Genomic DNA, 22,549 nt, shown 5'->3' on the forward strand with positions numbered 1-22,549 from the left:
TAGGTACAACAACCTGCCTGGTAAACACAACAACTCTTGAAACAGCAAGAAGCTCTTAGTCAGTTAGGACTGAAAAATACTTTTGGATTAGCGGTTAGTCACAAGCAACACAACTGTACACTTGGAGAACTTCTGATGAAATCATGATTTGGATGACTGAGAATCTTCACAGATTTTCACCAGATATATCACTCAAATACACATTTCTTTCTCACTACTTAGCCTCTATACCAGTAGCTTTACATGCCGAAATAGCTCAGTTGGGAGAGCGTTAGACTGAAGATCTAAAGGTCCCTGGTTCGATCCCTGGTTTCGGCAGATGCCAAAGCTGTATTTTTCAATATATGAAGTCAGAAATCTTCATCTTTAGGCAGTGCTTCTCCCAACCACATCCCAACTGCAGTTACCCTAGTGATAGCAATGATAGAAATGTGGAAGTATGGCATAAAGGTATCAACAGCCTTTCAAACCATGACTTGGAGGAACCAGTAGGTACAATAACCTGCCTGGTAAACATAACAATTTTCGAAACAGCAAGAAGCTCTTAGTCAGTTAGGACTGAAAAAGACTTTTGGATTAGAGGTTAGTCACAAGCAACACAACTGTACACTTGGAGAACTTCTGATGAAATCATGATTTGGATGACTGAGAATCTTCACAGATTTTCACCAGATATATCACTCAAATACACATTTCTTTCTCACTACTTAGCCTCTATACCAGTAGCTTTACATGCCGAAATAGCTCAGTTGGGAGAGCGTTAGACTGAAGATCTAAAGGTCCCTGGTTCGATCCCGGGTTTCGGCAGATATGAAGGCATAGTTCTCAATGTAGAAAGTGAGAAATCCTAATATTTAAGCAGTGTTTATCCCAACCACATCCCAACTGCAGTTACCCTAGTGATAGCAATGATAGAAATGTGGCAGTATGGCATAAAGGTATCAACAGCCTTTCAAACCATGACTTGGAGGAACCAGTAGGTACAATAACCTGCCTGGTAAACATAACAATTTTCGAAACAGCAAGAAGCTCTTAGTCAGTTAGGACTGAAAAAGACTTTTGGATTAGAGGTGAGTCACAAGCAACACAACTGTACACTTGGAGAACTTATGATAAAATCATGATTTGGATGACTGAGAATCCTCACAGATTTTCACCAGATATATCACTCAATTATACATTTCTTTCTCACTACTTAGCCTCCATACCACTAGTTTTACATGCCGAAATAGCTCAGTTGGGAGAGCGTTAGACTGAAGATCTAAAGGTCCCTGGTTCGATCCCGGGTTTCGGCAGATGCCAAAGCTGTATTTTTCAATATATGAAGTCAGAAATCTTCATCTTTAGGCAGTGCTTCTCCCAACCACATCCCAACTGCAGTTACCCTAGTGATAGCAATGATAGAAATGTGGAAGTATGGCATAAAGGTATCAACAGCCTTTCAAACCATGACTTGGAGGAACCAGTAGGTACAATAACCTGCCTGGTAAACATAACAGTTTTCGAAACAGCAAGAAGCTCTTAGTCAGTTAGGACTGAAAAAGACTTTTGGATTAGAGGTGAGTCACAAGCAAAACAACTGTACACTTGGAGAACTTATGATAAAATCATGATTTGGATTACTGAGAATCTTCACAGATTATCACCAGATATATCACTCAAATACACATTTCTTTCTCACTACTTAGCCTCTATACCAGTAGCTTTACATGCCGAAAACGCTCAGTTGGGAGAGCGTTAGACTGAAGATCTAAAGGTCCCTGGTTCGATCCCGGGTTTCGGCAGATCCAAAAGCCTTAGTTTTCAATATGAAGTAATAGATCCTAATATTTAAGCAGTGCTTATCCCAACCACACCCTAATGTCAGTTACCTTAGTGATATAGATGATAGAAATGTTGAAGTATGACATACAGGTATCAACAGCCTTTCAAACCATGACTTGGAGGAACAAGTAGGTACAACAACCTGCCTGCTAAACATAACCATTCTCGAAACAGCAAGAGGCTCTTAGTCAATTAGGACTGAAAAATCCTTTTGGATTAGAGTTGAGTCACAAGCAACACAACTGTACACTTGGAGAACTTCTGATGAAATCATGATTTGGATGACTGAGAATCCTCACAGATTTTCACCAGATATATCACTCAATTATACATTTGTTTCTCACTACTTAGCCTCCATACCAGTAGATTAAGATGCCGAAATAGCTCAGTTGGGAGAGCGTTAGACTGAAGATCTAAAGGTCCCTGGTTCGATCCCGGGTTTCGGCAGATATGAAGGCATAGTTCTCAATGTAGAAAGTGAGAAATCCTAATATTTAAGCAGTGTTTATCCCAACCACATCCCAACTGCAGTTACCCTAGTGATAACAATGATAGAAATGTGGCAGTATGGCATAAAGGTATCAACAGCCTTTCAAACCATGACTTGGAGGAACCATTAGGTACAATAACCTGCCTGGTAAACATAACAATTTTCGAAACAGCAAGAAGCTCTTAGTCAGTTAGGACTGAAAAAGACTTTTGGATTAGAGGTGAGTCACAAGCAACACAACTGTACACTTGGAGAACTTATGATAAAATCATGATTTGGATGACTGAGAGTCTTCACAGATTTTTACCAGATATAGCACTCAAATATACATTTGTTTCTCACGACTTAGCGTCCATACCAGTAGATTTTCATGCCGAAATAGCTCAGTTGGGAGAGCGTTAGACTGAAGATCTGAAGGTCCCTGGTTCGGTCCCTGGTTTCAGCAGATGCAAAATCCTTAGTTTTCAAAATGAAGTAATAGATCCTAATATTTAAGCAGTGTTTATCCCAACCACACCCTAACTTCATTTACCTTAGTGATATAGATGATAGAAATGTTGAAGTATGACGTAAAGGTATCAACAGCCTTTCAAACCATTACTTGCAGGAACTAGTAGGTACAACAACCTGCCTGGTAAACACAACAACTCTTGAAACAGCAAGAAGCTCTTAGTCAGTTAGGACTGAAAAATACTTTTGGATTAGCGGTTAGTCACAAGCAACACAACTGTACACTTGGAGAACTTCTGATGAAATCATGATTTGGATGACTGAGAATCTTCACAGATTTTCACCAGATATATCACTCAAATACACATTTCTTTCTCACTACTTAGCCTCTATACCACTTTTTTACATGCCGAAATAGCTCAGTTGGGAGAGCGTTAGACTGAAGATCTAAAGGTCCCTGGTTTGATCCCTGGTTTCGGCAGATGCCAAAGCTGTATTTTTCAATATATGAAGACAGAAATCTTCATCTTTAGGCAGTGCTTCTCCCAACCACATCCCAACTGCAGTTACCCTAGTGATAGCAATGATAGAAATGTGGAAGTATGGCATAAAGGTATCAACAGCCTTTCAAACCATGACTTGGAGGAACCAGTAGGTACAATAACCTGCCTGGTAAACATAACAATTTTCGAAACAGCAAGAAGCTCTTAGTCAGTTAGGACTGAAAAATCCTTTTGGATTAGAGTTGAGTCACAAGCAACACAACTGTACACTTCGAGAACTTCTGATGAAATCATGATTTGGATGACTGAGAATCTTCACAGATTTTCACCAGATATATCACTCAAATACACATTTCTTTCTCACTACTTAGCCTCTATACCACTAGTTTTACATGCCGAAATAGCTCAGTTGGGAGAGCGTTAGACTGAAGATCTAAAGGTCCCTGGTTCGATCCCGGGTTTCGGCAGATATGAAGGCATAGTTCTCAATGTAGAAAGTGTGAGATCCTAATATTTAAGCAGTGTTTATCCCAACCACACCCTAACTTCATTTACCTTAGTGATATAGATGATAGAAATGTGGAAGTATGACGTAAAGGTATCAACAGCCTTTCAAACCATTACTTGCAGGAACTAGTAGGTACAACAACCTGCCTGGTAAACACAACAACTCTTGAAACAGCAAGAAGCTCTTAGTCAGTTAGGACTGAAAAATACTTTTGGATTAGCGGTTAGTCACAAGCAACACAACTGTACACTTGGAGAACTTCTGATGAAATCATGATTTGGATGACTGAGAATCTTCACAGATTTTCACCAGATATATCACTCAAATACACATTTCTTTCTCACTACTTAGCCTCTATACCACTAGTTTTACATGCCGAAATAGCTCAGTTGGGAGAGCGTTAGACTGAAGATCTAAAGGTCCCTGGTTCGATCCCTGGTTTCGGCAGATGCCAAAGCTGTATTTTTCAATATATGAAGTCAGAAATCTTCATCTTTAGGCAGTGCTTCTCCCAACCACATCCCAACTGCAGTTACCCTAGTGATAGCAATGATAGAAATGTGGAAGTATGGCATAAAGGTATCAACAGCCTTTCAAACCATGACTTGGAGGAACCAGTAGGTACAATAACCTGCCTGGTAAACATAACAATTTTCGAAACAGCAAGAAGCTCTTAGTCAGTTAGGACTGAAAAATCCTTTTGGATTAGAGTTGAGTCACAAGCAACACAACTGTACACTTCGAGAACTTCTGATGAAATCATGATTTGGATGACTGAGAATCTTCACAGATTTTCACCAGATATATCACTCAAATACACATTTCTTTCTCACTACTTAGCCTCTATACCACTAGTTTTACATGCCGAAATAGCTCAGTTGGGAGAGCGTTAGACTGAAGATCTAAAGGTCCCTGGTTCGATCCCGGGTTTCGGCAGATATGAAGGCATAGTTCTCAATGTAGAAAGTGTGAGATCCTAATATTTAAGCAGTGTTTATCCCAACCACACCCTAACTTCATTTACCTTAGTGATATAGATGATAGAAATGTGGAAGTATGACGTAAAGGTATCAACAGCCTTTCAAACCATTACTTGCAGGAACTAGTAGGTACAACAACCTGCCTGGTAAACACAACAACTCTTGAAACAGCAAGAAGCTCTTAGTCAGTTAGGACTGAAAAATACTTTTGGATTAGCGGTTAGTCACAAGCAACACAACTGTACACTTGGAGAACTTCTGATGAAATCATGATTTGGATGACTGAGAATCTTCACAGATTTTCACCAGATATATCACTCAAATACACATTTCTTTCTCACTACTTAGCCTCTATACCACTAGTTTTACATGCCGAAATAGCTCAGTTGGGAGAGCGTTAGACTGAAGATCTAAAGGTCCCTGGTTCGATCCCTGGTTTCGGCAGATGCCAAAGCTGTATTTTTCAATATATGAAGTCAGAAATCTTCATCTTTAGGCAGTGCTTCTCCCAACCACATCCCAACTGCAGTTACCCTAGTGATAGCAATGATAGAAATGTGGAAGTATGGCATAAAGGTATCAACAGCCTTTCAAACCATGACTTGGAGGAACCAGTAGGTACAATAACCTGCCTGGTAAACATAACAATTTTCGAAACAGCAAGAAGCTCTTAGTCAGTTAGGACTGAAAAATCCTTTTGGATTAGAGTTGAGTCACAAGCAACACAACTGTACACTTCGAGAACTTCTGATGAAATCATGATTTGGATGACTGAGAATCTTCACAGATTTTCACCAGATATATCACTCAAATACACATTTCTTTCTCACTACTTAGCCTCTATACCACTAGTTTTACATGCCGAAATAGCTCAGTTGGGAGAGCGTTAGACTGAAGATCTAAAGGTCCCTGGTTCGATCCCGGGTTTCGGCAGATATGAAGGCATAGTTCTCAATGTAGAAAGTGTGAGATCCTAATATTTAAGCAGTGTTTATCCCAACCACACCCTAACTTCATTTACCTTAGTGATATAGATGATAGAAATGTGGAAGTATGACGTAAAGGTATCAACAGCCTTTCAAACCATTACTTGCAGGAACTAGTAGGTACAACAACCTGCCTGGTAAACACAACAACTCTTGAAACAGCAAGAAGCTCTTAGTCAGTTAGGACTGAAAAATACTTTTGGATTAGCGGTTAGTCACAAGCAACACAACTGTACACTTGGAGAACTTCTGATGAAATCATGATTTGGATGACTGAGAATCTTCACAGATTTTCACCAGATATATCACTCAAATACACATTTCTTTCTCACTACTTAGCCTCTATACCACTAGTTTTACATGCCGAAATAGCTCAGTTGGGAGAGCGTTAGACTGAAGATCTAAAGGTCCCTGGTTCGATCCCTGGTTTCGGCAGATGCCAAAGCTGTATTTTTCAATATATGAAGTCAGAAATCTTCATCTTTAGGCAGTGCTTCTCCCAACCACATCCCAACTGCAGTTACCCTAGTGATAGCAATGATAGAAATGTGGAAGTATGGCATAAAGGTATCAACAGCCTTTCAAACCATGACTTGGAGGAACCAGTAGGTACAATAACCTGCCTGGTAAACATAACAATTTTCGAAACAGCAAGAAGCTCTTAGTCAGTTAGGACTGAAAAATCCTTTTGGATTAGAGTTGAGTCACAAGCAACACAACTGTACACTTGGAGAACTTCTGATGAAATCATGATTTGGATGACTGAGAATCCTCACAGATTTTCACCAGATATATCACTCAATTATACATTTGTTTCTCACTACTTAGCCTCCATACCAGTAGATTAAGATGCCGAAATAGCTCAGTTGGGAGAGCGTTAGACTGAAGATCTAAAGGTCCCTGGTTCGATCCCGGGTTTCGGCAGATATGAAGGCATAGTTCTCAATGTAGAAAGTGAGAAATCCTAATATTTAAGCAGTGTTTATCCCAACCACATCCCAACTGCAGTTACCCTAGTGATAACAATGATAGAAATGTGGCAGTATGGCATAAAGGTATCAACAGCCTTTCAAACCATGACTTGGAGGAACCATTAGGTACAATAACCTGCCTGGTAAACATAACAATTTTCGAAACAGCAAGAAGCTCTTAGTCAGTTAGGACTGAAAAAGACTTTTGGATTAGAGGTGAGTCACAAGCAACACAACTGTACACTTGGAGAACTTCTGATGAAATCATGATTTGGATGACTGAGAGTCTTCACATATTTTTACCAGATATATCACTCAAATATACATTTGTTTCTCACGACTTAGCGTCCATACCAGTAGTTTTTCATGCCGAAATAGCTCAGTTGGGAGAGCGTTAGACTGAAGATCTGAAGGTCCCTGGTTCGGTCCCTGGTTTCGGCAGATGCAAACGCCTTAGTTTTCAAAATGAAGTAATAGATCCTAATATTTAAGCAGTGCTTATCCCAACCACACCCTAATGTCAGTTACCTTAGTGATATAGATGATAGAAATGTTGAAGTATGACGTACAGGTATCAACAGCCTTTCAAACCATGACTTGCAGGAACTAGTAGGTACAACAACCTGCCTGGTAAACACAACAACTCTTGAAACAGCAAGAAGCTCTTAGTCAGTTAGGACTGAAAAATACTTTTGGATTAGAGGTTAGTCACAAGCAACACAACTGTACACTTGGAGAACTTCTGAAGAAATCATGATTTGGATGACTGAGAATCTTCACAGATTTTCACCAGATATATCACTCAAATACACATTTCTTTCTCACTACTTAGCCTCTATACCAGTAGCTTTACATGCCGAAATAGCTCAGTTGGGAGAGCGTTAGACTGAAGATCTAAAGGTCCCTGGTTCGATCCCGGGTTTTGGCAGATGCAAAAGCCTTAGTTTTCAATATGAAGTAATAGATCCTAATATTTAAGCAGTGCTTATCCCAACCACACCCTAATGTCAGTTACCTTAGTGATATAGATGATAGAAATGTTGAAGTATGACGTACAGGTATCAACAGCCTTTCAAACCATGACTTGCAGGAACTAGTAGGTACAACAACCTGCCTGGTAAACACAACAACTCTTGCAACAGCAAGAAGCTCTTAGTCAGTTAGGACTGAAAAATACTTTTGGATTAGAGGTTAGTTACAAGCAACACAACTGTACACTTGGAGAACTTCTGATGAAATCATGATTTGGATGACTGAGAATCCTCACAGATTTTCACCAGATATATCACTCAATTATACATTTGTTTCTCACTACTTAGCCTCCATACCAGTAGATTAAAATGCCGAAATAGCTCAGTTGGGAGAGCGTTAGACTGAAGATCTAAAGGTCCCTGGTTCGATCCCGGGTTTCGGCAGATATGAAGGCATAGTTCTCAATGTAGAAAGTGAGAGATCCTAATATTTAAGCAGTGTTTATCCCAACCACATCCCAACTGCAGTTACCCTAGTGATAGAAATGTGGCAGTATGGCATAAAGGTATCAACAGCCTTTCAAACCATGACTTGGAGGAACCATTAGGTACAATAACCTGCCTGGTAAACATAACAATTTTCGAAACAGCAAGAAGCTCTTAGTCAGTTAGGACTGAAAAAGACTTTTGGATTAGAGGTGAGTCACAAGCAACACAACTGTACACTTGGAGAACTTATGATAAAATCATGATTTGGATGACTGAGAGTCTTCACAGATTTTTACCAGATATAGCACTCAAATATACATTTGTTTCTCACGACTTAGCGTCCATACCAGTAGATTTTCATGCCGAAATAGCTCAGTTGGGAGAGCGTTAAACTGAAGATCTGAAGGTCCCTGGTTCGGTCCCTGGTTTCGGCAGATGCAAAAGCCTTAGTTTTCAAAATGAAGTAATAGATCCTAATATTTAAGCAGTGCTTATCCCAACCACACCCTAATGTCAGTTACCTTAGTGATATAGATGATAGAAATGTTGAAGTATGACGTACAGGTATCAACAGCCTTTCAAACCATGACTTGCAGGAACTAGTAGGTACAACAACCTGCCTGGTAAACACAACAACTCTTGAAACAGCAAGAAGCTCTTAGTCAGTTAGGACTGAAAAATACTTTTGGATTAGAGGTTAGTCACAAGCAACACAACTGTACACTTGGAGAACTTCTGATGAAATCATGATTTGGATGACTGAGAATCTTCACAGATTTTCACCAGATATATCACTCAAATACACATTTCTTTCTCACTACTTAGCCTCTATACCACTAGTTTTACATGCGGAAATAACTCAGTTGGGAGAGCGTTAGACTGAAGATCTAAAGGTTCCTGGTTCGATCCCGGGTTTCGGCAGATGCAGAAGCCTTAGTTTTCAATATGAAGTAATAGATCCTAATATTTAAGCAGTGCTTATCCCAACCACACCCTAATGTCAGTTACCTTAGTGATATAGATGATAGAAATGTTGAAGTATGACATACAGGTATCAACAGCCTTTCAAACCATGACTTGGAGGAACAAGTAGGTACAACAACCTGCCTGCTAAACATAACCATTCTCGAAACAGCAAGAGGCTCTTAGTCAGTTAGGACTGAAAAATCCTTTTGGATTAGAGTTGAGTCACAAGCAACACAACTGTACACTTGGAGAACGTCTGATGAAATCATGATTTGGATGACTGAGAATCCTCACAGATTTTCACCAGATATATCACTCAATTATACATTTGTTTCTCACTACTTAGCCTCCATACCAGTAGATTAACATGCCGAAATAGCTCAGTTGGGAGAGCGTTAGACTGAAGATCTAAAGGTCCCTGGTTCGATCCCGGGTTTCGGCAGATATGAAGGCATAGTTCTCAATGTAGAAAGTGAGAGATCCTAATATTTAAGCAGTGTTTATCCCAACCACGCCCTAACTTCATTTACCTTAGTGATATAGATGATAGAAATGTGGAAGTATGACATAAAGGTATCAACAGCCTTTCAAACCATGACTTGCAGGAACTAGTAGGTACAACAACCTGCCTGGTAAACATAACAACTCTTGAAACAGCAAGAAGCTCTTAGTCAGTTAGGACTGAAAAATACTTTTGGATTAGAGGTTAGTCACAAGCAACACAACTGTACACTTGGAGAACTTCTGATGAAATCATGATTTGGATGACTGAGAATCTTCACAGATTTTCACCAGATATATCACTCAAATACACATTTCTTTCTCACTACTTAGCCTCTATACCACTAGTTTTACATGCCGAAATAGCTCAGTTGGGAGAGCGTTAGACTGAAGATCTGAAGGTCCCTGGTTTGATCCCGGGTTTCGGCAGATGCCAAAGCTGTATTTTTCAATATATGAAGTCAGAAATCTTCATCTTTAGGCAGTGCTTCTCCCAACCACATCCCAACTGCAGTTACCCTAGTGATAGCAATGATAGAAATGTGGAAGTTTGGCATAAAGGTATCAACAGCCTTTCAAACCATGACTTGGAGGAACCAGTAGGTACAATAACCTGCCTGGTAAACATAACAGTTTTCGAAACAGCAAGAAGCTCTTAGTCAGTTAGGACTGAAAAAGACTTTTGGATTAGAGGTGAGTCACAAGCAAAACAACTGTACACTTGGAGAACTTATGATAAAATCATGATTTGGATTACTGAGAATCTTCACAGATTATCACCAGATATATCACTCAAATACACATTTCTTTCTCACTACTTAGCCTCTATACCAGTAGCTTTACATGCCGAAATAGCTCAGTTGGGAGAGCGTTAGACTGAAGATCTAAAGGTCCCTGGTTCGATCCCGGGTTTCGGCAGATATGAAGGCATAGTTCTCAATGTAGAAAGTGAGAAATCCTAATATTTAGGCAGTGTTTATCCCAACCACATCCCAACTGCAATTACCCTAGTGATAGCAATGATAGAAATGTGGCAGTATGGCATAAAGGTATCAACAGCCTTTCAAACCATGACTTGGAGGAACCAGTAGGTACAATAACCTGCCTGGTAAACATAACAATTTTCGAAACAGCAAGAAGCTCTTAGTCAGTTAGGACTGAAAAAGACTTTTGGATTAGAGGTGAGTCACAAGCAACACAACTGTACACTTGGAGAACTTATGATAAAATCATGATTTGGATGACTGAGAATCCTCACAGATTTTCACCAGATATATCACTCAATTATACATTTCTTTCTCACTACTTAGCCTCTATACCACTAGTTTTACATGCCGAAATAGCTCAGTTGGGAGAGCGTTAGACTGAAGATCTAAAGGTCCCTGGTTCGATCCCGGGTTTCGGCAGATGCCAAAGCTGTATTTTTCAATATATGAAGTCAGAAATCTTCATCTTTAGGCAGTGCTTCTCCCAACCACATCCCAACTGCAGTTACCCTAGTGATAGCAATGATAGAAATGTGGAAGTATGGCATAAAGGTATCAACAGCCTTTCAAACCATGACTTGGAGGAACCAGTAGGTACAATAACCTGCCTGGTAAACATAACAGTTTTCGAAACAGCAAGAAGCTCTTAGTCAGTTAGGACTGAAAAAGACTTTTGGATTAGAGGTGAGTCACAAGCAACACAACTGTACACTTGGAGAACTTATGATAAAATCATGATTTGGATAACTGAGAATCTTCACAGATTATCACCAGATATATCACTCAAATACACATTTCTTTCTCACTACTTAGCCTCTATACCAGTAGCTTTACATGCCGAAAACGCTCAGTTGGGAGAGCGTTAGACTGAAGATCTAAAGGTCCCTGGTTCGATCCCGGGTTTCGGCAGATGCCAAAGCTGTATTTTTCAATATATGAAGTCAGAAATCTTCATCTTTAGGCAGTGCTTCTCCCAACCACATCCCAACTGCAGTTACCCTAGTGATAGCAATGATAGAAATGTGGAAGTATGGCATAAAGGTATCAACAGCCTTTCAAACCATGACTTGGAGGAACCAGTAGGTACAATAACCTGCCTGGTAAACATAACAATTTTCGAAACAGCAAGAAGCTCTTAGTCAGTTAGGACTGAAAAAGACTTTTGGATTAGAGGTGAGTCACAAGCAACACAACTGTACACTTGGAGAACTTCTGATGAAATCATGATTTGGATGACTGAGAGTCTTCACATATTTTTACCAGATATATCACTCAAATATACATTTGTTTCTCACGACTTAGCGTCCATACCAGTAGTTTTTCATGCCGAAATAGCTCAGTTGGGAGAGCGTTAGACTGAAGATCTGAAGGTCCCTGGTTCGGTCCCTGGTTTCGGCAGATGCAAACGCCTTAGTTTTCAAAATGAAGTAATAGATCCTAATATTTAAGCAGTGCTTATCCCAACCACACCCTAATGTCAGTTACCTTAGTGATATAGATGATAGAAATGTTGAAGTATGACGTACAGGTATCAACAGCCTTTCAAACCATGACTTGCAGGAACTAGTAGGTACAACAACCTGCCTGGTAAACACAACAACTCTTGAAACAGCAAGAAGCTCTTAGTCAGTTAGGACTGAAAAATACTTTTGGATTAGAGGTTAGTCACAAGCAACACAACTGTACACTTGGAGAACTTCTGATGAAATCATGATTTGGATGACTGAGAATCCTCACAGATTTTCACCAGATATATCACTCAATTATACATTTGTTTCTCACTACTTAGCCTCCATACCAGTAGATTAAAATGCCGAAATAGCTCAGTTGGGAGAGCGTTAGACTGAAGATCTAAAGGTCCCTGGTTCGATCCCGGGTTTCGGCAGATATGAAGGCATAGTTCTCAATGTAGAAAGTGAGAGATCCTAATATTTAAGCAGTGTTTATCCCAACCACATCCCAACTGCAGTTACCCTAGTGATAGAAATGTGGCAGTATGACATACAGGTATCAACAGCCTTTCAAACCATGACTTGGAGGAACAAGTAGGTACAACAACCTGCCTGCTAAACATAACCATTCTCGAAACAGCAAGAGGCTCTTAGTCAGTTAGGACTGAAAAATCCTTTTGGATTAGAGTTGAGTCACAAGCAACACAACTGTACACTTGGAGAACTTCTGATGAAATCATGATTTGGATGACTGAGAATCCTCACAGATTTTCACCAGATATATCACTCAATTATACATTTGTTTCTCACTACTTAGCCTCCATACCAGTAGATTAACATGCCGAAATAGCTCAGTTGGGAGAGCGTTAGACTGAAGATCTAAAGGTCCCTGGTTCGATCCCGGGTTTCGGCAGATATGAAGGCATAGTTCTCAATGTAGAAAGTGAGAGATCCTAATATTTAAGCAGTGTTTATCCCAACCACGCCCTAACTTCATTTACCTTAGTGATATAGATGATAGAAATGTGGAAGTATGACATAAAGGTATCAACAGCCTTTCAAACCATGACTTGCAGGAACTAGTAGGTACAACAACCTGCCTGGTAAACATAACAACTCTTGAAACAGCAAGAAGCTCTTAGTCAGTTAGGACTGAAAAATACTTTTGGATTAGAGGTTAGTCACAAGCAACACAACTGTACACTTGGAGAACTTCTGATGAAATCATGATTTGGATGACTGAGAATCTTCACAGATTTTCACCAGATATATCACTCAAATACACATTTCTTTCTCACTACTTAGCCTCTATACCACTAGTTTTACATGCCGAAATAGCTCAGTTGGGAGAGCGTTAGACTGAAGATCTGAAGGTCCCTGGTTTGATCCCGGGTTTCGGCAGATGCCAAAGCTGTATTTTTCAATATATGAAGTCAGAAATCTTCATCTTTAGGCAGTGCTTCTCCCAACCACATCCCAACTGCAGTTACCCTAGTGATAGCAATGATAGAAATGTGGAAGTTTGGCATAAAGGTATCAACAGCCTTTCAAACCATGACTTGGAGGAACCAGTAGGTACAATAACCTGCCTGGTAAACATAACAATTTTCGAAACAGCAAGAAGCTCTTAGTCAGTTAGGACTGAAAAAGACTTTTGGATTAGAGGTGAGTCACAAGCAACACAACTGTACACTTGGAGAACTTATGATAAAATCATGATTTGGATTACTGAGAATCTTCACAGATTATCACCAGATATATCACTCAAATACACATTTCTTTCTCACTACTTAGCCTCTATACCAGTAGCTTTACATGCCGAAATAGCTAAGTTGGGAGAGCGTTAGACTGAAGATCTAAAGGTCCCTGGTTTGATCCCGGGTTTCGGCAGATCTAAAAGCCTTAGTTTTCAATATGAAGTAATAGATCCTAATATTTAAGCAGTGCTTATCCCAACCACACCCTAATGTCAGTTACCTTAGTGATATAGATGATAGAAATGTTGAAGTATGACGTACAGGTATCAACAGCCTTTCAAACCATGACTTGGAGGAACAAGTAGGTACAACAACCTGCCTGCTAAACATAACCATTCTCGAAACAGCAAGAGGCTCTTAGTCAGTTAGGACTGAAAAATCCTTTTGGATTAGAGTTGAGTCACAAGCAACACAACTGTACACTTGGAGAACTTCTGATGAAATCATGATTTGGATGACTGAGAATCCTCACAGATTTTCACCAGATATATCACTCAATTATACATTTGTTTCTCACTACTTAGCCTCCATACCAGTAGATTAACATGCCGAAATAGCTCAGTTGGGAGAGCGTTAGACTGAAGATCCAAAGGTCTCTGGTTCGATCCCGGGTTTCGGCAGATATGAAGGCATAGTTCTCAATGTGGAAAGTGAGAGATCCTAATATTTAAGCAGTGTTTATCCCAACCACACCCTAACTTCATTTACCTTAGTGATATAGATGATAGAAATGTGGAAGTATGACATAAAGGTATCAACAGCCTTTCAAACCATGACTTGCAGGAACTAGTAGGTACAACAACCTGCCTGGTAAACATAACAACTCTTGAAACAGCAAGAAAATTCTTAGTCAGTTAGGACTGAAAAATACTTTTGGATTAGAGGTTAATCACAAGCAACACAACTGTACACTTGGAGAACTTCTGATGAAATCATGATTTGGATGACTGAGAATCTTCACAGATTTTCACCAGATATATCACTCAAATACACATTTCTTTCTCACTACTTAGCCTCTATACCACTAGTTTTACATGCCGAAATAGCTCAGTTAGGAGAGCGTTAGACTGAAGATCTAAAGGTCCCTGGTTCGATCCCGGGTTTCGGCAGATGCAAAACCCTTAGTTTTCAATATGAAGTAATAGATCCTAATATTTAAGCAGTGCTTATCCCAACCACACCCTAATGTCAGTTACCTTAGTGATATAGATGATAGAAATGTTGAAGTATGACATACAGGTATGAACAGCCTTTCAAACCATGACTTGGAGGAACAAGTAGGTACAACAACCTGCCTGCTAAACATAACCATTCATGAAACAGCAAGTGGCTCTTAGTCAGTTAGGACTGAAAAATCCTTTTGGATTAGAGGTGAGTCACAAGCAACACAACTGTACACTTGGAGAACTTCTGTTAAAATCATGATTTGGATGACTGAGAATCTTCACAGATTTTCACCAGATATTTCAGTCAAATACAAAAAAAATTCTCACTACTTAGCCTCTATACCAGTAGTTTTACATGCCAAAATAGCTTAATTGGGAGAGCGTTAGACTGAAGATCTAAAGGTCCCTGGTTCGTTCCCGGGTTTCGGCACATGCAAAAGCTGTAGGTTTCAATATACGAAGTTAGAGATCTTCATCTTTAGGCAGTGCTTCTCCCAACCACATCCCAGCTTCAGTTTCCCTAGTGATATGGATGAAAAAGATGTGAAAGTATGACCTAAAGGTATCTACAGCTGTTCAAACCATGCCATGGAGGAACCAGTGGGTACAACAACCTTCCTGATAAACATATCAACTCTCGAAACAGCAAGAGGCTCTTAGTCAGTTAGGACTGGAAAAGCCTTTTGGATGAGAGGTGTGTCACAAGCAACACAACTGTACACTTGGAGAACTTCTGATGAAATCATGATTTGGATGACTGAGAGTCTTCACAGATTTTCACCAGATATATCACTCAATTATACATTTGTTTCTCATTACTTAGCCTCCATACCAGTAGATTTTCATGCCGAAATACCTCAGTTGGGAGAGCGTTAGACTGAAGGTCCCTGGTTCGATCCCTGGTTTCGGCATATATGAAGGCATAGTTATCAATGTAGGAAGTGATAGATCCTAATATTTAACTAGTGCTTATCCCAAACACACCCAAACCTCAGTTACCTTAGTGATATAGATGATGGAAATGTTGAAGTATGACATACAGGTATCAACAGCCTTTCAAACCACGACTTGGAGGAACCAGTAGGTACAAAACCTGCCTGCTAAACATAACCATTCTCGAAACAGCAAGAGGCTCTTAGTCAGTTAGGACTTGAAAAGCCTTTTGGATTAGAGGTGAGTCACAAGCAACACAACTGTACACTTGGAGAACTTCTGATGAAATCATGATTTGGATGACTGAGAATCTTCACAGATTTTCACCAGATATATCACTCAAATACACATTTCTTTCTCACTACTTAGCCTCTATACCACTAGTTTTACATGCCGAAATAGCTCAGTTGGGAGAGCGTTAGACTGAAGATTTGAAGGTCCCTGGTTTGATCCCGGGTTTCGGCAGATGCCAAAGCTGTATTTTTCAATATATGAAGTCAGAAATCTTCATCTTTAGGCAGTGCTTCTCCCAACCACATCCCAACTGCAGTTACCCTAGTGATAGCAATGATAGAAATGTGGAAGTTTGGCATAAAGGTATCAACAGCCTTTCAAACCATGACTTGGAGGAACCAGTAGGTACAATAACCTGCCTGGTAAACATAACAGTTTTCGAAACAGCAAGAAGCTCTTAGTCAGTTAGGACTGAAAAAGACTTTGGGATTAGAGGTGAGTCACAAGCAAAACAACTGTACACTTGGAGAACTTATGATAAAATCATGATTTGGATTACTGAGAATCTTCACAGATTATCACCAGATATATCACTCAAATACACATTTCTTTCTCACTACTTAGCCTCTATACCAGTAGCTTTACATGCCGAAATAGCTCAGTTGGGAGAGCGTTAGACTGAAGATCTAAAGGTCCCTGGTTCGATCCCGGGTTTCGGCAGATATGAAGGCATAGTTCTCAATGTAGAAAGTGAGAAATCCTAATATTTAGGCAGTGTTTATCCCAACCACATCCCAACTGCAGTTACCCTAGTGATAGCAATGATAGAAATGTGGCAGTATGGCATAAAGGTATCAACAGCCTTTCAAACCATGACTTGGAGGAACCAGTAGGTACAATAACCTGCCTGGTAAACATAACAATTTTCGAAACAGCAAGAAGCTCTTAGTCAGTTAGGACTGAAAAAGACTTTTGGATTAGAGGTGAGTCACAAGCAACACAACTGTACACTTGGAGAACTTATGATAAAATCATGATTTGGATGACTGAGAATCCTCACAGATTTTCACCAGATATATCACTCAATTATACATTTCTTTCTCACTACTTAGCCTCTATACCACTAGTTTTACATGCCGAAATAGCTCAGTTGGGAGAGCGTTAGACTGAAGATCTAAAGGTCCCTGGTTCGATCCCGGGTTTCGGCAGATGCCAAAGCTGTATTTTTCAATATATGAAGTCAGAAATCTTCATCTTTAGGCAGTGCTTCTCCCAACCACATCCCAACTGCAGTTACCCTAGTGATAGCAATGATAGAAATGTGGAAGTATGGCATAAAGGTATCAACAGCCTTTCAAACCATGACTTGGAGGAACCAGTAGGTACAATAACCTGCCTGGTAAACATAACAGTTTTCGAAACAGCAAGAAGCTCTTAGTCAGTTAGGACTGAAAAAGACTTTTGGATTAGAGGTGAGTCACAAGCAACACAACTGTACACTTGGAGAACTTATGATAAAATCATGATTTGGATAACTGAGAATCTTCACAGATTATCACCAGATATATCACTCAAATACACATTTCTTTCTCACTACTTAGCCTCTATACCAGTAGCTTTACATGCCGAAAACGCTCAGTTGGGAGAGCGTTAGACTGAAGATCTAAAGGTCCCTGGTTCGATCCCGGGTTTCGGCAGATGCCAAAGCTGTATTTTTCAATATATGAAGTCAGAAATCTTCATCTTTAGGCAGTGCTTCTCCCAACCACATCCCAACTGCAGTTACCCTAGTGATAGCAATGATAGAAATGTGGAAGTATGGCATAAAGGTATCAACAGCCTTTCAAACCATGACTTGGAGGAACCAGTAGGTACAATAACCTGCCTGGTAAACATAACAATTTTCGAAACAGCAAGAAGCTCTTAGTCAGTTAGGACTGAAAAAGACTTTTGGATTAGAGGTGAGTCACAAGCAACACAACTGTACACTTGGAGAACTTCTGATGAAATCATGATTTGGATGACTGAGAGTCTTCACATATTTTTACCAGATATATCACTCAAATATACATTTGTTTCTCACGACTTAGCGTCCATACCAGTAGTTTTTCATGCCGAAATAGCTCAGTTGGGAGAGCGTTAGACTGAAGATCTGAAGGTCCCTGGTTCGGTCCCTGGTTTCGGCAGATGCAAACGCCTTAGTTTTCAAAATGAAGTAATAGATCCTAATATTTAAGCAGTGCTTATCCCAACCACACCCTAATGTCAGTTACCTTAGTGATATAGATGATAGAAATGTTGAAGTATGACGTACAGGTATCAACAGCCTTTCAAACCATGACTTGCAGGAACTAGTAGGTACAACAACCTGCCTGGTAAACACAACAACTCTTGAAACAGCAAGAAGCTCTTAGTCAGTTAGGACTGAAAAATACTTTTGGATTAGAGGTTAGTCACAAGCAACACAACTGTACACTTGGAGAACTTCTGATGAAATCATGATTTGGATGACTGAGAATCCTCACAGATTTTCACCAGATATATCACTCAAATACACATTTCTTTCTCACTACTTAGCCTCTATACCAGTAGCTTTACATGCCGAAATAGCTCAGTTGGGAGAGCGTTAGACTGAAGATCTAAAGGTCCCTGGTTCGATCCCGGGTTTTGGCAGATGCAAAAGCCTTAGTTTTCAATATGAAGTAATAGATCCTAATATTTAAGCAGTGTTTATCCCAACCACATCCCAACTGCAGTTACCCTAGTGATAGAAATGTGGCAGTATGACATACAGGTATCAACAGCCTTTCAAACCATGACTTGGAGGAACAAGTAGGTACAACAACCTGCCTGCTAAACATAACCATTCTCGAAACAGCAAGAGGCTCTTAGTCAGTTAGGACTGAAAAATCCTTTTGGATTAGAGTTGAGTCACAAGCAACACAACTGTACACTTGGAGAACTTCTGATGAAATCATGATTTGGATGACTGAGAATCCTCACAGATTTTCACCAGATATATCACTCAATTATACATTTGTTTCTCACTACTTAGCCTCCATACCAGTAGATTAACATGCCGAAATAGCTCAGTTGGGAGAGCGTTAGACTGAAGATCTAAAGGTCCCTGGTTCGATCCCGGGTTTCGGCAGATATGAAGGCATAGTTCTCAATGTAGAAAGTGAGAGATCCTAATATTTAAGCAGTGTTTATCCCAACCACGCCCTAACTTCATTTACCTTAGTGATATAGATGATAGAAATGTGGAAGTATGACATAAAGGTATCAACAGCCTTTCAAACCATGACTTGCAGGAACTAGTAGGTACAACAACCTGCCTGGTAAACATAACAACTCTTGAAACAGCAAGAAGCTCTTAGTCAGTTAGGACTGAAAAATACTTTTGGATTAGAGGTTAGTCACAAGCAACACAACTGTACACTTGGAGAACTTCTGATGAAATCATGATTTGGATGACTGAGAATCTTCACAGATTTTCACCAGATATATCACTCAAATACACATTTCTTTCTCACTACTTAGCCTCTATACCACTAGTTTTACATGCCGAAATAGCTCAGTTGGGAGAGCGTTAGACTGAAGATCTGAAGGTCGCTGGTTTGATCCCGGGTTTCGGCAGATGCCAAAGCTGTATTTTTCAATATATGAAGTCAGAAATCTTCATCTTTAGGCAGTGCTTCTCCCAACCACATCCCAACTGCAGTTACCCTAGTGATAGCAATGATAGAAATGTGGAAGTTTGGCATAAAGGTATCAACAGCCTTTCAAACCATGACTTGGAGGAACCAGTAGGTACAATAACCTGCCTGGTAAACATAACAATTTTCGAAACAGCAAGAAGCTCTTAGTCAGTTAGGACTGAAAAAGACTTTTGGATTAGAGGTGAGTCACAAGCAACACAACTGTACACTTGGAGAACTTATGATAAAATCATGATTTGGATTACTGAGAATCTTCACAGATTATCACCAGATATATCACTCAAATACACATTTCTTTCTCACTACTTAGCCTCTATACCAGTAGCTTTACATGCCGAAATAGCTCAGTTGGGAGAGCGTTAGACTGAAGATCTAAAGGTCCCTGGTTTGATCCCGGGTTTCGGCAGATCTAAAAGCCTTAGTTTTCAATATGAAGTAATAGATCCTAATATTTAAGCAGTGCTTATCCCAACCACACCCTAATGTCAGTTACCTTAGTGATATAGATGATAGAAATGTTGAAGTATGACGTACAGGTATCAACAGCCTTTCAAACCATGACTTGGAGGAACAAGTAGGTACAACAACCTGCCTGCTAAACATAACCATTCTCGAAACAGCAAGAGGCTCTTAGTCAGTTAGGACTGAAAAATCCTTTTGGATTAGAGTTGAGTCACAAGCAACACAACTGTACACTTGGAGAACTTCTGATGAAATCATGATTTGGATGACTGAGAATCCTCACAGATTTTCACCAGATATATCACTCAATTATACATTTGTTTCTCACTACTTAGCCTCCATACCAGTAGATTAACATGCCGAAATAGCTCAGTTGGGAGAGCGTTAGACTGAAGATCCAAAGGTCTCTGGTTCGATCCCGGGTTTCGGCAGATATGAAGGCATAGTTCTCAATGTGGAAAGTGAGAGATCCTAATATTTAAGCAGTGTTTATCCCAACCACACCCTAACTTCATTTACCTTAGTGATATAGATGATAGAAATGTGGAAGTATGACATAAAGGTATCAACAGCCTTTCAAACCATGACTTGCAGGAACTAGTAGGTACAACAACCTGCCTGGTAAACATAACAACTCTTGAAACAGCAAGAAGATTCTTAGTCAGTTAGGACTGAAAAATACTTTTGGATTAGAGGTTAATCACAAGCAACACAAATGTACACTTGGAGAACTTCTGATGAAATCATGATTTGGATGACTGAGAATCTTCACAGATTTTCACCAGATATATCACTCAAATACACATTTCTTTCTCACTACTTAGCCTCTATACCACTGCTTTTACATGCCGAAATAGCTCAGTTGGGAGAGCGTTAGACTGAAGATCTAAAGGTCCCTGGTTCTATCCCGGGTTTCGGCATAGATGAAGGCATAGTTCTCAATGTAGAAAGTGAGAGATCCTAATATTTAAGCAGTGTTTATCCCAACCACACCCTAACTTCATTTACCTTAGTGATATAGATGATAGAAATGTGGAAGTATGACATAAAGGTATCAACAGCCTTTCAAACCATGACTTGCAGGAACTAGTAGGTACAACAACCTGCCTGGTAAACATAACAACTCTTGAAACAGCAAGAAAATTCTTGGTCAGTTAGGACTGAAAAATACTTTTGGATTAGAGGTTAGTCACAAGCAACACAACTGTACACTTGGAGAACTTCTGATGAAATCATGATTTGGATGACTGAGAATCTTCACAGATTTTCACCAGATATATCACTCAAATACACATTTCTTTCTCACTACTTAGCCTCTATACCACTAGTTTTACATGCCGAAATAGCTCAGTTAGGAGAGCGTTAGACTGAAGATCTAAAGGTCCCTGGTTCGATCCCGGGTTTCGGCAGATGCAAAACCCTTAGTTTTCAATATGAAGTAATAGATCCTAATATTTAAGCAGTGCTTATCCCAACCACACCCTAATGTCAGTTACCTTAGTGATATAGATGATAGAAATGTTGAAGTATGACATACAGGTATGAACAGCCTTTCAAACCATGACTTGGAGGAACAAGTAGGTACAACAACCTGCCTGCTAAACATAACCATTCATGAAACAGCAAGTGGCTCTTAGTCAGTTAGGACTGAAAAATCCTTTTGGATTAGAGGTGAGTCACAAGCAACACAACTGTACACTTGGAGAACTTCTGTTAAAATCATGATTTGGATGACTGAGAATCTTCACAGATTTTCACCAGATATTTCAGTCAAATACAAAAAAAATTCTCACTACTTAGCCTCTATACCAGTAGTTTTACATGCCAAAATAGCTTAATTGGGAGAGCGTTAGACTGAAGATCTAACGGTCCCTGGTTCGTTCCCGGGTTTCGGCACATGCAAAAGCTGTAGGTTTCAATATACGAAGTTAGAGATCTTCATCTTTAGACAGTGCTTCTCCCAACCACATCCCAGCTTCAGTTTCCCTAGTGATATGGATGAAAAAGATGTGAAAGTATGACCTAAAGGTATCTACAGCTGTTCAAACCATGCCATGGAGGAACCAGTGGGTACAACAACCTTCCTGATAAACATATCAACTCTCGAAACAGCAAGAGGCTCTTAGTCAGTTAGGACTGGAAAAGCCTTTTGGATGAGAGGTGTGTCACAAGCAACACAACTGTACACTTGGAGAACTT

At 39.8% G+C, this 22,549-nt stretch overlaps 37 non-coding genes across 37 annotated transcripts; all 37 read left to right on the forward strand.

Annotated features, from left to right (window-relative positions):
- Positions 1-245: 245 nt before the first annotated feature.
- Positions 246-318, forward strand: trnaf-gaa (transfer RNA phenylalanine (anticodon GAA)). The gene has a single exon. It is a non-coding gene; the product is annotated as a tRNA-Phe (tRNA).
- Positions 319-734: 416 nt separating this feature from the next.
- trnaf-gaa (transfer RNA phenylalanine (anticodon GAA)) lies at positions 735-807 on the forward strand. The gene has a single exon. It is a non-coding gene; the product is annotated as a tRNA-Phe (tRNA).
- Positions 808-1,222: 415 nt separating this feature from the next.
- Positions 1,223-1,295, forward strand: trnaf-gaa (transfer RNA phenylalanine (anticodon GAA)). The gene has a single exon. It is a non-coding gene; the product is annotated as a tRNA-Phe (tRNA).
- A 416-nt stretch (positions 1,296-1,711) lies between these two features.
- Positions 1,712-1,784, forward strand: trnaf-gaa (transfer RNA phenylalanine (anticodon GAA)). The gene has a single exon. It is a non-coding gene; the product is annotated as a tRNA-Phe (tRNA).
- A 414-nt stretch (positions 1,785-2,198) lies between these two features.
- Positions 2,199-2,271, forward strand: trnaf-gaa (transfer RNA phenylalanine (anticodon GAA)). Its single transcript has one exon. It is a non-coding gene; the product is annotated as a tRNA-Phe (tRNA).
- A 901-nt stretch (positions 2,272-3,172) lies between these two features.
- Positions 3,173-3,245, forward strand: trnaf-gaa (transfer RNA phenylalanine (anticodon GAA)). The gene has a single exon. It is a non-coding gene; the product is annotated as a tRNA-Phe (tRNA).
- Positions 3,246-3,661: 416 nt separating this feature from the next.
- trnaf-gaa (transfer RNA phenylalanine (anticodon GAA)) lies at positions 3,662-3,734 on the forward strand. Its single transcript has one exon. It is a non-coding gene; the product is annotated as a tRNA-Phe (tRNA).
- Positions 3,735-4,149: 415 nt separating this feature from the next.
- trnaf-gaa (transfer RNA phenylalanine (anticodon GAA)) lies at positions 4,150-4,222 on the forward strand. Its single transcript has one exon. It is a non-coding gene; the product is annotated as a tRNA-Phe (tRNA).
- A 416-nt stretch (positions 4,223-4,638) lies between these two features.
- Positions 4,639-4,711, forward strand: trnaf-gaa (transfer RNA phenylalanine (anticodon GAA)). Its single transcript has one exon. It is a non-coding gene; the product is annotated as a tRNA-Phe (tRNA).
- Positions 4,712-5,126: 415 nt separating this feature from the next.
- trnaf-gaa (transfer RNA phenylalanine (anticodon GAA)) lies at positions 5,127-5,199 on the forward strand. Its single transcript has one exon. It is a non-coding gene; the product is annotated as a tRNA-Phe (tRNA).
- A 416-nt stretch (positions 5,200-5,615) lies between these two features.
- On the forward strand, positions 5,616-5,688 carry trnaf-gaa (transfer RNA phenylalanine (anticodon GAA)). Its single transcript has one exon. It is a non-coding gene; the product is annotated as a tRNA-Phe (tRNA).
- A 415-nt stretch (positions 5,689-6,103) lies between these two features.
- On the forward strand, positions 6,104-6,176 carry trnaf-gaa (transfer RNA phenylalanine (anticodon GAA)). The gene has a single exon. It is a non-coding gene; the product is annotated as a tRNA-Phe (tRNA).
- A 416-nt stretch (positions 6,177-6,592) lies between these two features.
- Positions 6,593-6,665, forward strand: trnaf-gaa (transfer RNA phenylalanine (anticodon GAA)). The gene has a single exon. It is a non-coding gene; the product is annotated as a tRNA-Phe (tRNA).
- Positions 6,666-7,567: 902 nt separating this feature from the next.
- On the forward strand, positions 7,568-7,640 carry trnaf-gaa (transfer RNA phenylalanine (anticodon GAA)). Its single transcript has one exon. It is a non-coding gene; the product is annotated as a tRNA-Phe (tRNA).
- A 414-nt stretch (positions 7,641-8,054) lies between these two features.
- Positions 8,055-8,127, forward strand: trnaf-gaa (transfer RNA phenylalanine (anticodon GAA)). Its single transcript has one exon. It is a non-coding gene; the product is annotated as a tRNA-Phe (tRNA).
- A 1,380-nt stretch (positions 8,128-9,507) lies between these two features.
- trnaf-gaa (transfer RNA phenylalanine (anticodon GAA)) lies at positions 9,508-9,580 on the forward strand. The gene has a single exon. It is a non-coding gene; the product is annotated as a tRNA-Phe (tRNA).
- Positions 9,581-9,995: 415 nt separating this feature from the next.
- On the forward strand, positions 9,996-10,068 carry trnaf-gaa (transfer RNA phenylalanine (anticodon GAA)). Its single transcript has one exon. It is a non-coding gene; the product is annotated as a tRNA-Phe (tRNA).
- A 416-nt stretch (positions 10,069-10,484) lies between these two features.
- On the forward strand, positions 10,485-10,557 carry trnaf-gaa (transfer RNA phenylalanine (anticodon GAA)). The gene has a single exon. It is a non-coding gene; the product is annotated as a tRNA-Phe (tRNA).
- Positions 10,558-10,972: 415 nt separating this feature from the next.
- trnaf-gaa (transfer RNA phenylalanine (anticodon GAA)) lies at positions 10,973-11,045 on the forward strand. Its single transcript has one exon. It is a non-coding gene; the product is annotated as a tRNA-Phe (tRNA).
- Positions 11,046-11,461: 416 nt separating this feature from the next.
- trnaf-gaa (transfer RNA phenylalanine (anticodon GAA)) lies at positions 11,462-11,534 on the forward strand. Its single transcript has one exon. It is a non-coding gene; the product is annotated as a tRNA-Phe (tRNA).
- A 903-nt stretch (positions 11,535-12,437) lies between these two features.
- trnaf-gaa (transfer RNA phenylalanine (anticodon GAA)) lies at positions 12,438-12,510 on the forward strand. Its single transcript has one exon. It is a non-coding gene; the product is annotated as a tRNA-Phe (tRNA).
- Positions 12,511-12,916: 406 nt separating this feature from the next.
- trnaf-gaa (transfer RNA phenylalanine (anticodon GAA)) lies at positions 12,917-12,989 on the forward strand. The gene has a single exon. It is a non-coding gene; the product is annotated as a tRNA-Phe (tRNA).
- Positions 12,990-13,404: 415 nt separating this feature from the next.
- trnaf-gaa (transfer RNA phenylalanine (anticodon GAA)) lies at positions 13,405-13,477 on the forward strand. The gene has a single exon. It is a non-coding gene; the product is annotated as a tRNA-Phe (tRNA).
- Positions 13,478-13,893: 416 nt separating this feature from the next.
- Positions 13,894-13,966, forward strand: trnaf-gaa (transfer RNA phenylalanine (anticodon GAA)). Its single transcript has one exon. It is a non-coding gene; the product is annotated as a tRNA-Phe (tRNA).
- A 414-nt stretch (positions 13,967-14,380) lies between these two features.
- On the forward strand, positions 14,381-14,453 carry trnaf-gaa (transfer RNA phenylalanine (anticodon GAA)). The gene has a single exon. It is a non-coding gene; the product is annotated as a tRNA-Phe (tRNA).
- Positions 14,454-14,869: 416 nt separating this feature from the next.
- Positions 14,870-14,942, forward strand: trnaf-gaa (transfer RNA phenylalanine (anticodon GAA)). Its single transcript has one exon. It is a non-coding gene; the product is annotated as a tRNA-Phe (tRNA).
- Positions 14,943-15,356: 414 nt separating this feature from the next.
- On the forward strand, positions 15,357-15,429 carry trnaf-gaa (transfer RNA phenylalanine (anticodon GAA)). Its single transcript has one exon. It is a non-coding gene; the product is annotated as a tRNA-Phe (tRNA).
- An 895-nt stretch (positions 15,430-16,324) lies between these two features.
- On the forward strand, positions 16,325-16,397 carry trnaf-gaa (transfer RNA phenylalanine (anticodon GAA)). Its single transcript has one exon. It is a non-coding gene; the product is annotated as a tRNA-Phe (tRNA).
- Positions 16,398-16,813: 416 nt separating this feature from the next.
- trnaf-gaa (transfer RNA phenylalanine (anticodon GAA)) lies at positions 16,814-16,886 on the forward strand. The gene has a single exon. It is a non-coding gene; the product is annotated as a tRNA-Phe (tRNA).
- Positions 16,887-17,301: 415 nt separating this feature from the next.
- trnaf-gaa (transfer RNA phenylalanine (anticodon GAA)) lies at positions 17,302-17,374 on the forward strand. Its single transcript has one exon. It is a non-coding gene; the product is annotated as a tRNA-Phe (tRNA).
- Positions 17,375-17,790: 416 nt separating this feature from the next.
- On the forward strand, positions 17,791-17,863 carry trnaf-gaa (transfer RNA phenylalanine (anticodon GAA)). Its single transcript has one exon. It is a non-coding gene; the product is annotated as a tRNA-Phe (tRNA).
- Positions 17,864-18,766: 903 nt separating this feature from the next.
- trnaf-gaa (transfer RNA phenylalanine (anticodon GAA)) lies at positions 18,767-18,839 on the forward strand. The gene has a single exon. It is a non-coding gene; the product is annotated as a tRNA-Phe (tRNA).
- Positions 18,840-19,244: 405 nt separating this feature from the next.
- On the forward strand, positions 19,245-19,317 carry trnaf-gaa (transfer RNA phenylalanine (anticodon GAA)). The gene has a single exon. It is a non-coding gene; the product is annotated as a tRNA-Phe (tRNA).
- A 904-nt stretch (positions 19,318-20,221) lies between these two features.
- Positions 20,222-20,294, forward strand: trnaf-gaa (transfer RNA phenylalanine (anticodon GAA)). The gene has a single exon. It is a non-coding gene; the product is annotated as a tRNA-Phe (tRNA).
- Positions 20,295-20,708: 414 nt separating this feature from the next.
- Positions 20,709-20,781, forward strand: trnaf-gaa (transfer RNA phenylalanine (anticodon GAA)). Its single transcript has one exon. It is a non-coding gene; the product is annotated as a tRNA-Phe (tRNA).
- A 416-nt stretch (positions 20,782-21,197) lies between these two features.
- On the forward strand, positions 21,198-21,270 carry trnaf-gaa (transfer RNA phenylalanine (anticodon GAA)). Its single transcript has one exon. It is a non-coding gene; the product is annotated as a tRNA-Phe (tRNA).
- A 416-nt stretch (positions 21,271-21,686) lies between these two features.
- trnaf-gaa (transfer RNA phenylalanine (anticodon GAA)) lies at positions 21,687-21,759 on the forward strand. Its single transcript has one exon. It is a non-coding gene; the product is annotated as a tRNA-Phe (tRNA).
- The last annotated feature ends 790 nt before the right edge of the window (positions 21,760-22,549 follow it).

The sequence above is a fragment of the Pleuronectes platessa genome, chromosome 2, assembly GCF_947347685.1.
Source record: "Pleuronectes platessa chromosome 2, fPlePla1.1, whole genome shotgun sequence".
Taxonomy (NCBI): Eukaryota; Metazoa; Chordata; class Actinopteri; order Pleuronectiformes; family Pleuronectidae; genus Pleuronectes; species Pleuronectes platessa.